Source organism: Seriola aureovittata, chromosome 20, assembly GCF_021018895.1.
Source record: "Seriola aureovittata isolate HTS-2021-v1 ecotype China chromosome 20, ASM2101889v1, whole genome shotgun sequence".
Taxonomy (NCBI): Eukaryota; Metazoa; Chordata; class Actinopteri; order Carangiformes; family Carangidae; genus Seriola; species Seriola aureovittata.
Genome location: NC_079383.1, coordinates 11,976,653 through 11,986,423, shown reverse-complemented (window position 1 = coordinate 11,986,423; position 9,771 = coordinate 11,976,653).

The window sequence follows — 9,771 nt, the reverse complement described above, 5'->3', positions numbered from 1 at the left end:
GGCACATTACAAGCACAGAGGCAATTCAAAGTGCTTTACATAGGGAGAAAAACGCTGTAGAACCACAGTCAGAAACAATATGCAGTAAAAACCAGAAAACAATAAATCAAGATAGAATAAAATGCGTTTTAAATTGATTAAAAAAAAAAAAAAGACGAGAAATACAGTTATAGTGCACTTATAGAGCTGTGTAACTATTTTATTTCCAAATGCAACAAAGGAAATAACTGCAGAAGAGAAACCAATCAATCAATGGCATAGGAAAACAGTTCTTTCATTTAGGTGTAATAGTGGCTGGAGTTGGAGCACATTTCAGATGCGGTGTCACCCTGTTTGGTTCAGACTCGAGGTACGAACAGTTGACCGCCTCCTGAAGATCTCAGCCCTGCTGCGTTTTTTATTCTTCAAGGAGTGATTTATGAACTGGGGAACAGAGGAAGTAAAGGAAAGTCGGCTGCAATGAATGACATACCATCTAACATTGTATTTGTGTTCTGTTATAATTACTGTTGCTGTATTGTCCGCCCCTTCATGTTTAACAAAACTGGGGCAGCCATGCCAGCTCCATCAGTATCGACGGGACCGCTACACTTTCCACAAGTCTTTTTTTTTTATTATTATTAATTTGGCTGAGAAACTGGATGTGGTTCAGGGGATGGAAAAAGCAAATCCGCACAGATGGCACTTCACATGTGGGGTACAGACTGTCTCTGTTGGCTCTGAAGTCCCTCATGTTTCAAACTGACTTCAGGTGGGGGCTGAGGTGGCTCTCCCGTCAAGGTTTCTGGCGTGCTGTGTTATGTCTTATCGTTAGGTTTTGATGCGTCTTGTCTCCCCGTCCTTGGCAGAGGGAGTAGATGGGCGATGCAGGAAGTAAAATAGGTCGGAGATAAACAGTTTTACTCCTGACTCGTTGAGGCAAATTCCATCTGCCCTCAAAAAGATGTCTGCTGTTCCAGAGGAAGAAGTTGTCAAAAAAAAGAGCTCGGTATGGAGGGTACACGCGGTGACAATCCCGGTGTTGAGTGCCAACAATCGGCTGAATCTCTCGACTTCTCCTCTGACTGGTGGTACAGGCCCGCTGATAAACTCCTCAGTATTCAAGGAGCCCTGTGTATTCAATAGATCAGTGACGTCTTGTTTCAGTAATTCTGATTGTTGTTTCACAATGTCATTGCTCCATCTGTTTGCACTATGAAGCATCGAGGATGTCTGGATTGGATTTTTTTTTTTCTGTCACAATCTCTTTGGGAAAGCAGTACATTTTTGGTTTTCGTATTGCTTATGCCTTTTTATATCTTTGATCGCAAAGTTACCCGCAGTCAGAGTTAACTTTCACACCCTGCTGCTGTGTGAGGAGGAGAGGTTATCCAGGTCATCTGACGGAGATGCAGCATCCTACACTAGTGTTGCTGATGTACATTCGGTTGTTGGGAAGGTTTTTTTTTTTTTTGTAAAGTGAAAAATCTATGCTATGACCTTTATTTCATTCAGTTTGCAAGTCAAGTTCAGACTTATATGTTCACATTTTCTCTCTCTCAAGATCAACTTTGTGCCATAAGTATGACATCATCCGTCTCCCAACAACGTCCTCATCTTTTCTATGCTTTGTTAATGAACTCAGTTTTGAGAAATGTGTGTAACCAATTGAACTAGAAAATTTATCACTGCACTCGTTATTAAGCCCATGGAAAAAATGTTCTTCATCGGCTTTTGCCCTAGTACTGACATTGCAGAGGAAACTCCACGCTTTTGACTCAGTTCTCCAAAATTTGAACTTCCCAAAACCGGTGCTTGCAACAAGCAGTGTCCCAGGTATCTGCAATATGTTAGTGTAGAAGGTCTATGAGAGCAAAATGTCCGCATTCACCATCCAAACTTACCTAGCTGTTAAGATATCATCTTGTCGTTGTCATCAGTTATTGGTCACAAGACGCTAAACTCATGACAAACAAGCATTTCTTTCATTACTGATAAATCTGCTAATTATTTTCTCAATTAATCCATTAATCATCTTGTTAGTGAAATGTCTGGACAGTAGAACAAAAAAATCTGACACAATTTCCCAGAGCTGAATTACTTGTTTTTGTCCAACCAACGGTGAAAATACCACAAAAGAAGCTTCTTGAATTTCAGCTTTTTTTAGTGTAAGATTCCACACACACTCTTTCCTTGCTGAGCTGCATTGGAAGAGAAAAGTTAGCCCCCCCCCCCCCCCCATCTCTTCACAGGTACTACGGACAGGAAGGATGATTACATGACCAAACTTGAAATCTACATCATTGTGTATTGCTCTGAGACAGTTTTCCAAGTCTATGGTTTGCCACTAGAGAGCAGTGTTGCACCACTGATGATTCCAACCGTATGTTTTTGAGCAGCCTGCACCTGTTGCTGAAACCCGGTGTGTGTGTGTATTGAGCAAGCGAGAAACGAGGAGTGCTGCTGGCTGATATCGCCTCGGTATAGATTGATGTCTTTTTATTACATATCTTAGTGACACAGAATGGCATTGACTTTTGCTCCAAAGTTTTATACTTTAGATGGAAAAAATAATTGGGCTCGATCAAGATCAATTGTGCAGCCCTCTTGTGGAATGTATAGCAGAGTAGATACTCAAGGACATTCATTTTTCATATCTTAGCCTCTCAGCCACGGCTTCACTAAGCTGCATACAAATTAGCTGAGCATGAACAAGTCACAGTGTGTATACACTTGATTATAGACCTTTTGTGGTAAGCAAAATACTGGCTGTGACTCACCTGATAAATGGAAGAGAAAACAAGCAACAAAAGAAAAAATAATAAACATGGAAGTCAAACTATTGGAATTAAAGGCAACTTTGATGAAATATTTACTCGTTCTCATTCTCTCTGGTTATTAATATTACAAATATATATCTTAATTAGTAATTAAAATGCCCTTTACACATATTTGCTCAATTTAATATTTAATTTTATGAAGCTGTTATTCAAAAATCACTTTAAACATTAAAATGAAGGTAATCCACCAAGAATCCAGCCTTCATTCAATGGCTCATGATATTCATGTGAGCGTATATCTTGTTTCAGTGTCTGTTTGTCACAGCTGTATTCATGGCGCTGGTTTTGCTTTGAGTAATTGATGTTTTCAGGGGAAATATTTGCATATTTGGATACAGGCAACAATCCATCATTTAAGCCGCTTCACTAATCATTACATCTCGGCATAAACAGCTGTTTAATGCATACACCGCAAAACACCCTCCTCAAGGATATTCTCGGAGCCTCTTTTCGAGATTATTGAGGTCTTCGAGGCCGTTTGAGAAACGGAGCAGATAGCTCAATTACCGTCTGTTGTCTGTCAAAGATGTATCGCACTTCACCGCCTTGCATACAGGTGCAGTATCAAATGACAAGTATTCCGAGGCTGGTATGCATGCAGTGGCCACTGGAAGAAAAGAAGAAGAAAAAAAAAAAGCCACACCTTTTCAATTCAGCATGAAAGCGCATTCCAGGCATGGGTGAGGATGGATAAGATGTCAAAAATATTTCTGTTATTGGTTTTTCCGAAGTCATTTCAGACGAGGATGCCCATCACTAGTCGGACCAAGGGGTGGGGTTTTTTCTTTTAAAGACACTGTTTAAATTTTTATCTTGCTTCACATCTATGCTACATCCTTGTGCAATGACAGTTCTAACATCACAACACACAACACAGGGAACCGTAATGAGTTTTGCAGGTCATTAATTGATAACAGATTTCTTCTTTTCTCTGTCTCCTCACTTTCATCTTTTTCTATTTTAAAGTCTTTCTTTACTTGTTAGTTTGTTTGAGTTTTAGTTAGCCATATATCAAGGCAACTACTGTTTGGAATATGCAAACATTTTTAAGGATATGGATCACTTCCATTGTGGGAAACTGAGCTTAGTTGATAAGCTTTAGTTCTTTAGCGGCCCCTCTGGCTTGTGGCCCTCATTTTCTGACTATATTTGTTTTGAAAAGAATCTAGCCGGTGGATATAATAGTGAAGTGGTTTGTACATTTATCAGCTACTGTGGCCTGTTTATAGAGAGGGTGATTTCCTGCCACGCATCTGTCCCAGAGTGCAAAGTGTCCAAATATTAACATCTGCGCAAATATTGTCCGAGCGCGTGGATCGTGTCAGCGCTGGAGTGTGATGTCTTTATCCATTTGGGTCTTTTCTCTGTCAGCGGTTGCATTGTGTAGAAATCACATCTTTTTTTTTCTTCCTTAGAAATATTTTTGACAATTCAAATGTTGGCAGTTTAACTGTATTTCTGTTTTACTCTGCTTTACTTAAATATTTCTATAAATATAGCACTTTTTTTTATTCCAGATGGCAGGTGCACTAACTAGTTACTTTTCAGATTCACATTTTGCATAAAAATGGTTGTAAAATTGTTGAAAATATAAGTTTGTGAAATATTTTGGCGTGTGACCCCTGGCAAAAAAGCAGTATCTCCGGGATGCCCCAGTAGCTCACCTGGAGGAGCGGGTACCGTTTAGGCTTAGTCCTTACCACAGTGGCCCGGGTATCCGACCTGTGGCCCCTTTGCTGCATGTCATCCCCTCTTTACCCAGCTTTCCTCTCTCACTGTGACTGTAATAAATGCAGAAATTTTGCCCCAAAAAAAAAAAAACTTTAAAAAAAGCAGCGTCTGGCTGGGGCCCCTTGTCGCATTGCAAGTACCAAAGCAGTTTCACTAAAGAGAGGTTTCTCCTCCGAATGTCTCAGATTGTTTTGATTTGAATAACAGTTTGAGGTTGAAAGGGGTATTTCTCCATTGTCTCACAAGAAAGCAAAGCAAGAGATTTTTTTTTCTTTTTCTTTTTTATCAGATTTTTGTAGCAGAACTCTGTTTTTCTTTGTTCCTTTCTTCTTTCCCATGAATTGTATCAAGTTTATCTTGTGTCCCTTTGGAAGTGGCGCAAACCTAAAATGGTACTTATACAATGAAGGATCAGCATTAACAGTCTAATAATTTCATATATAATAATAAATCAAGGGTACCACTTTACAATAAGACCTTATAAAGGATTTATAAATGGTTTATAATTAGGTTATTAATTTGGTTGTCAACACTTTTTACAAACAATTATAAACAAGTTATAACACAGTTTTCATATATTGATGCAGGTTCACTATTTGGCAAGATCAAGTTAATGCTTACTACTCATTAATCTTACAAATGAGTTACTGCCATTCATAACTGGTAAAAGGAGCCCTATTGTAAACCATTAATAATGATGACATGTTTTACACTTTACAATAAGGCTCATTTTTATCAGTTATAAATGTTTGTAACTACCAGCAATGCTAAAGTCCTGAAGAAGATACCAACCAGAAAAAAGCATCCCCATTTTAATATCCACCGTGCAGAACAATCTGATAGCATGAATTAAAATATATATAAATTATAATTAATACAAATATGTGAAGGAGCAGCTGGTACAAACGCTGGCTGATGGAGAAAACAAAGAAAGCTCAGTAACTAATGAGATATGAATCTGAACAGTACAGATACATGTGGGCTCACTATTTGGCAAGCAACAGGACACTGTTGCCGCTTTTATCTAATGCGTTATAACAACTTATAAATGATTTATAAAGTTTTAACAAGCTAATTAATAAACTAGTTATAAACCATTCATGAATCCTTTATAAGGGTTGACTTATTGTAAAGTGGTGCCAAATCAAGTAAGTACTTGTAATACTTTAAGTATTTAGCTGATGCTACATCTGTAGTAGTATTTTAATTCAAGCCCTTTTACTTGTATAGTTTGTACTTTTACTTACTAAGAATGAAAAAAATAGTCCCTCTAAGTTGTTGATCTTTGTTGTTTTATGATCCATCCTAGGTTTTCTAAAGCAGCAGGAGTAGTGGACCTGCATGAAGGATTTTATGTGGGATTGGATAATTTTTATTAAAAAGGTATTGATAAGTGATGAGGAAGGATAATCAGTGATTGTTCAAGGGGCAAATTAGAAAAATGTACTGAACAAGACACTCTCCATTAAAAGGACTGAGTGTGCAGTTTGCTTCACACAGCCTTTTAAAATACCGCTGTCCGTAGTTGCTTTCATCAACATCAAGTGTTGAAAGTATGATAAGCAGGTTCATCTCTTCTCCTCGGCCTGCCACTATAGATATAATCTAGAGGGCAGGGACATGCCTGCTCCTGTGTCTTTGTGATGACAGGATAAGTGAGGTTGTCTGAATGTCAGGAAGGAAAGATGAACACCTGGGGCAGACAGGCATGTGTCTGGGCATAATGATGTGCCGGTCGAGATAGCAGGTTCTTTAATTTTAAGAATTTGTTATTACCTGCTGGATATAATCATGATTTATTTCCGTCTGGACCTATTGTTGATAGCTCCAGTACTTACTAGTCCCAGTAAATGGAAGTTGTGCAAGCAGCACGCTCTCCCCAGAGGTGATATGTTGGTAAGTGAAGTCAATATGTTTTGCATTTTTAATTATAGAAAATTTCACCAAATAGAAAGTTGTCATCCAGGCAAGTGAGTTTGTGACCCATATCCTCCACTGGCTTCCCCTGAATGGGGAAAGGTGAAAATTAAAAACTCTCTGCTCCTGGAGGACCTGCAGCTCTCCTCTGCATTGGCCTGTGAAGCAAAGCATTCATCTGTCCCGCTGCTGCTCCTTCAGCACCATCAGAAATCAGCTGAGAGGTGGTGCAGAACCTGTCTGGGAAAAGTCTATCTGACTTGCAGAAACGGTACAATTCTTATCTGAATGCAGTGTTCCAAAGTGTTGCATTTACCCTTCAGTGTATTGGGTTTTGACGTGATGTGCATTGCTGACTTTTTTTTTTTTTTTTTTTCTGCGTGTCAGCTCCTTGCACACAACGTCTCTCCACGTTTACAGTGTGTAGAAAAACTTCAAATGTGCAAGTGCAGAGCAGATTGAGTTTTTTTTCAGGGAGTTGTCAATAGAGCAGACAAAGACCTGCAAACCACAGAAGATACGTGTTGTGCAGGCAGAGAAGCTGTCAGGGAAACAACAGAGACAAGACTAGTGTGTAAATCCCTCCGAAATGGCCTGAATCCTGCCGACCTCCGACCTTATGTTAATTTTCGCCTGTTGTCTGCTGGGCCCCGCTGTTCATCTGTGGCCCGCAAACAACAACTTCCAAGTCTCTTTGTAAAAGGACGCCTCCTGTCTGGTGCCCGAGGAACTGAGAGGACTGTTGTTCCCGTTTATCAGCTTAGCGAGAATTTACATTTTAATTGAATCCTGATGTTTGAGCCAAACTATACTTGCTAAGTAACTGGAGCTCCTTCAGAGAAGCAACTTACAGGCTTGAAGTGTGAGTCCACTGAAGATGACAGACAGTCAGAGCCGCTCACATTGACTATGCAGAATTCAACTTCATATGCCAAGATTGCTCACGCTGTCATCACCAGGAATATTCTTGGATTTTGTGCGTGTAGGAATATCACAAAACTACAGTTGGGCTTTGTGTCTGCGTATTTACACATCAGCTTGTTTGTATTTTAATGAGTTTGAATGTGCCAAGATTTTTCATGCTTCCATTGCCAGGGATATGCTTGGAACGTGTGTGTAAAGGCAGCAGGGAATTAGAGTTGTGCTCAAGGTGTGTGTGTGTGTGTGTGCGTGTGTGTGTGTGTGTGGGTGTGTGAGTGTGTCCGTGTTCTCAGATCACTCACAGATCAGCGCTCTATCATACTAATTAGGATGGACGCGTCCACTCCTACGCCGTCTTTGATGTATCATGTTGGCCAACTCTGCTGATGTGAGAGATTCTGTCTAATAAGATATGAGATAAAAAGATGTGATTCATCAGCACCTGTCTTTGTTTTGTCTACCTTTTACATCTATTTAGAATATTATATCAGACAATATGGGGGCGCATGCTGTGGGCTCACAGTTAATTTTGCAATGCCTTGTGGGTTTGTGGTGTTTATATTATTATACTTGTTCTGTATTACCAGACATCTGCTGGGTTTAAACTTATTTTTGGTGGTAAACTTAATTTAAGTTTTTCTTTCCTGTTGGTGTTTGTTTTGTATTTGTTTATATTCCCCCTTACAAACTGTCCTTGTATGTCTAGGGGCAGCGACTACCAATTATTTTTAGTTTTCCTATTATTTTCTCGACCAATCAGTAAATCGTTTGTTCTATAAAATATTGGACAATAGTTCATAAGTTCCCACAGCCCAAGGGAATGTCTTAAACTAGCTTGCTTTGTCTGACTTACAGTTTGAAACCCAAAGATCTTCAATTCACCGGCACTTGTGAAAAAGAAAAGTGGAAACTCGTGACATTTAAAAAGTTTGAACTAGTAATTTTATGGCATTTTTGCTTGATTATTTTAATTATTTGAATAATTAATCAAACATGAAATTAAACTTTTTTATAATGCTAGCTAACTTTCCCTCTAGCGCCACCATGAGGTTGATATTTGTGGTTTTCACATTCCCATCAGCCTCAGCTATCCTTTTTAATTAGCAAATGTTAGCATACTCGTTAAACTGATGTGATGGACATAATTAACATCGTAATGTTAGCAAACTGGTAATCTTAGCAAACATTACCAGCTAATGTTAGCAAATATTAGCAAACTGGTGTTAGCATTTAGCTTGAAATACCACTTTCCCCAAGTAGTCAGAGCTGCTAGCATTGCTGTCGACTCATAGACTTGTTTTTCAGTTTCAAAGTATTGATTCTTAATTAATTGAATCATTTCAGATGTGAATACTGAATCTTTTATTGTAGGGCCAATTAAAAAAAAACAAAACAAAAAAAAAAAACTGTTTACCGTTGCTATTCTTAGACTGAGTCAAGCAAGAGTCCTGTGTTTGGAGCTGTGAGCTTGTCACGTTGTCTCTTTACATTAGCACCAGTGCAATCTCAAAGGTATTGTTCTCTGTGTTTTTTGTTTTTTGATACAGCAGGAACCAGCTAAAGGAATGTGTCTCATTTGCACTAGTATGGATGGAGGCTGAATTCATTACAGAGCAATTAAAAATCTAATTTCAATTGTTATTATTACATCATTTCCAGACTGTGGCACCTGCAGCCTTCATCCAAGTGCTGTACATTGTAACAAGATAGTGATTAACTGCTGCATTATCACACTGATAAAGAGCAACTGAAAAGTCAAGAACATAAATTTGAACGACACACTGTCACAGCCAGTTTCCAAACAAAGCCATTAGGATTCCGACTAATTACATCAAGTCTGACCTTCCACTCTCATTGCTCCAACCTGAACAAATAAATGTTCTACTCTCTGTTTTTACGTGCATATGGAAAATGAAAATAGATGATAACAGCAACATTGTAATTTAAGCAGATTATGCCTTGGTGTGACACTGAAAATGTTATCATTATAACAGTGAAGTAGATAAGAGTTAATTAACTGATAATGGCACTTCTATTCATTGAGATGAAGTCAGTGAATAGAAGTGAAAGGGTGGGAGTCAAAGAGAAAAAAAAGGGACGTTCTGTAGATGTCAAAGAAAAGCAGATAATTTTATTCCCCCTGATTAAGTTTCACATTGGGATGGCATGAATGCCGAGAATGCTGAGTAATCTTTATCAAGGCTGCCACAACAATGACCTGAACCAAGGAGTATGAATTTCATCATGTCTATTTCTATACAAATTGCAGGATGAGCTTCTTGGAGAAAACACTACGCCTGTCACATCGCAGCCTTTGATCACTGGATGATGACCTCTTTCATTCACTCCTCCTATTCTTCTAAAACCCGGCATAAGACAGCAG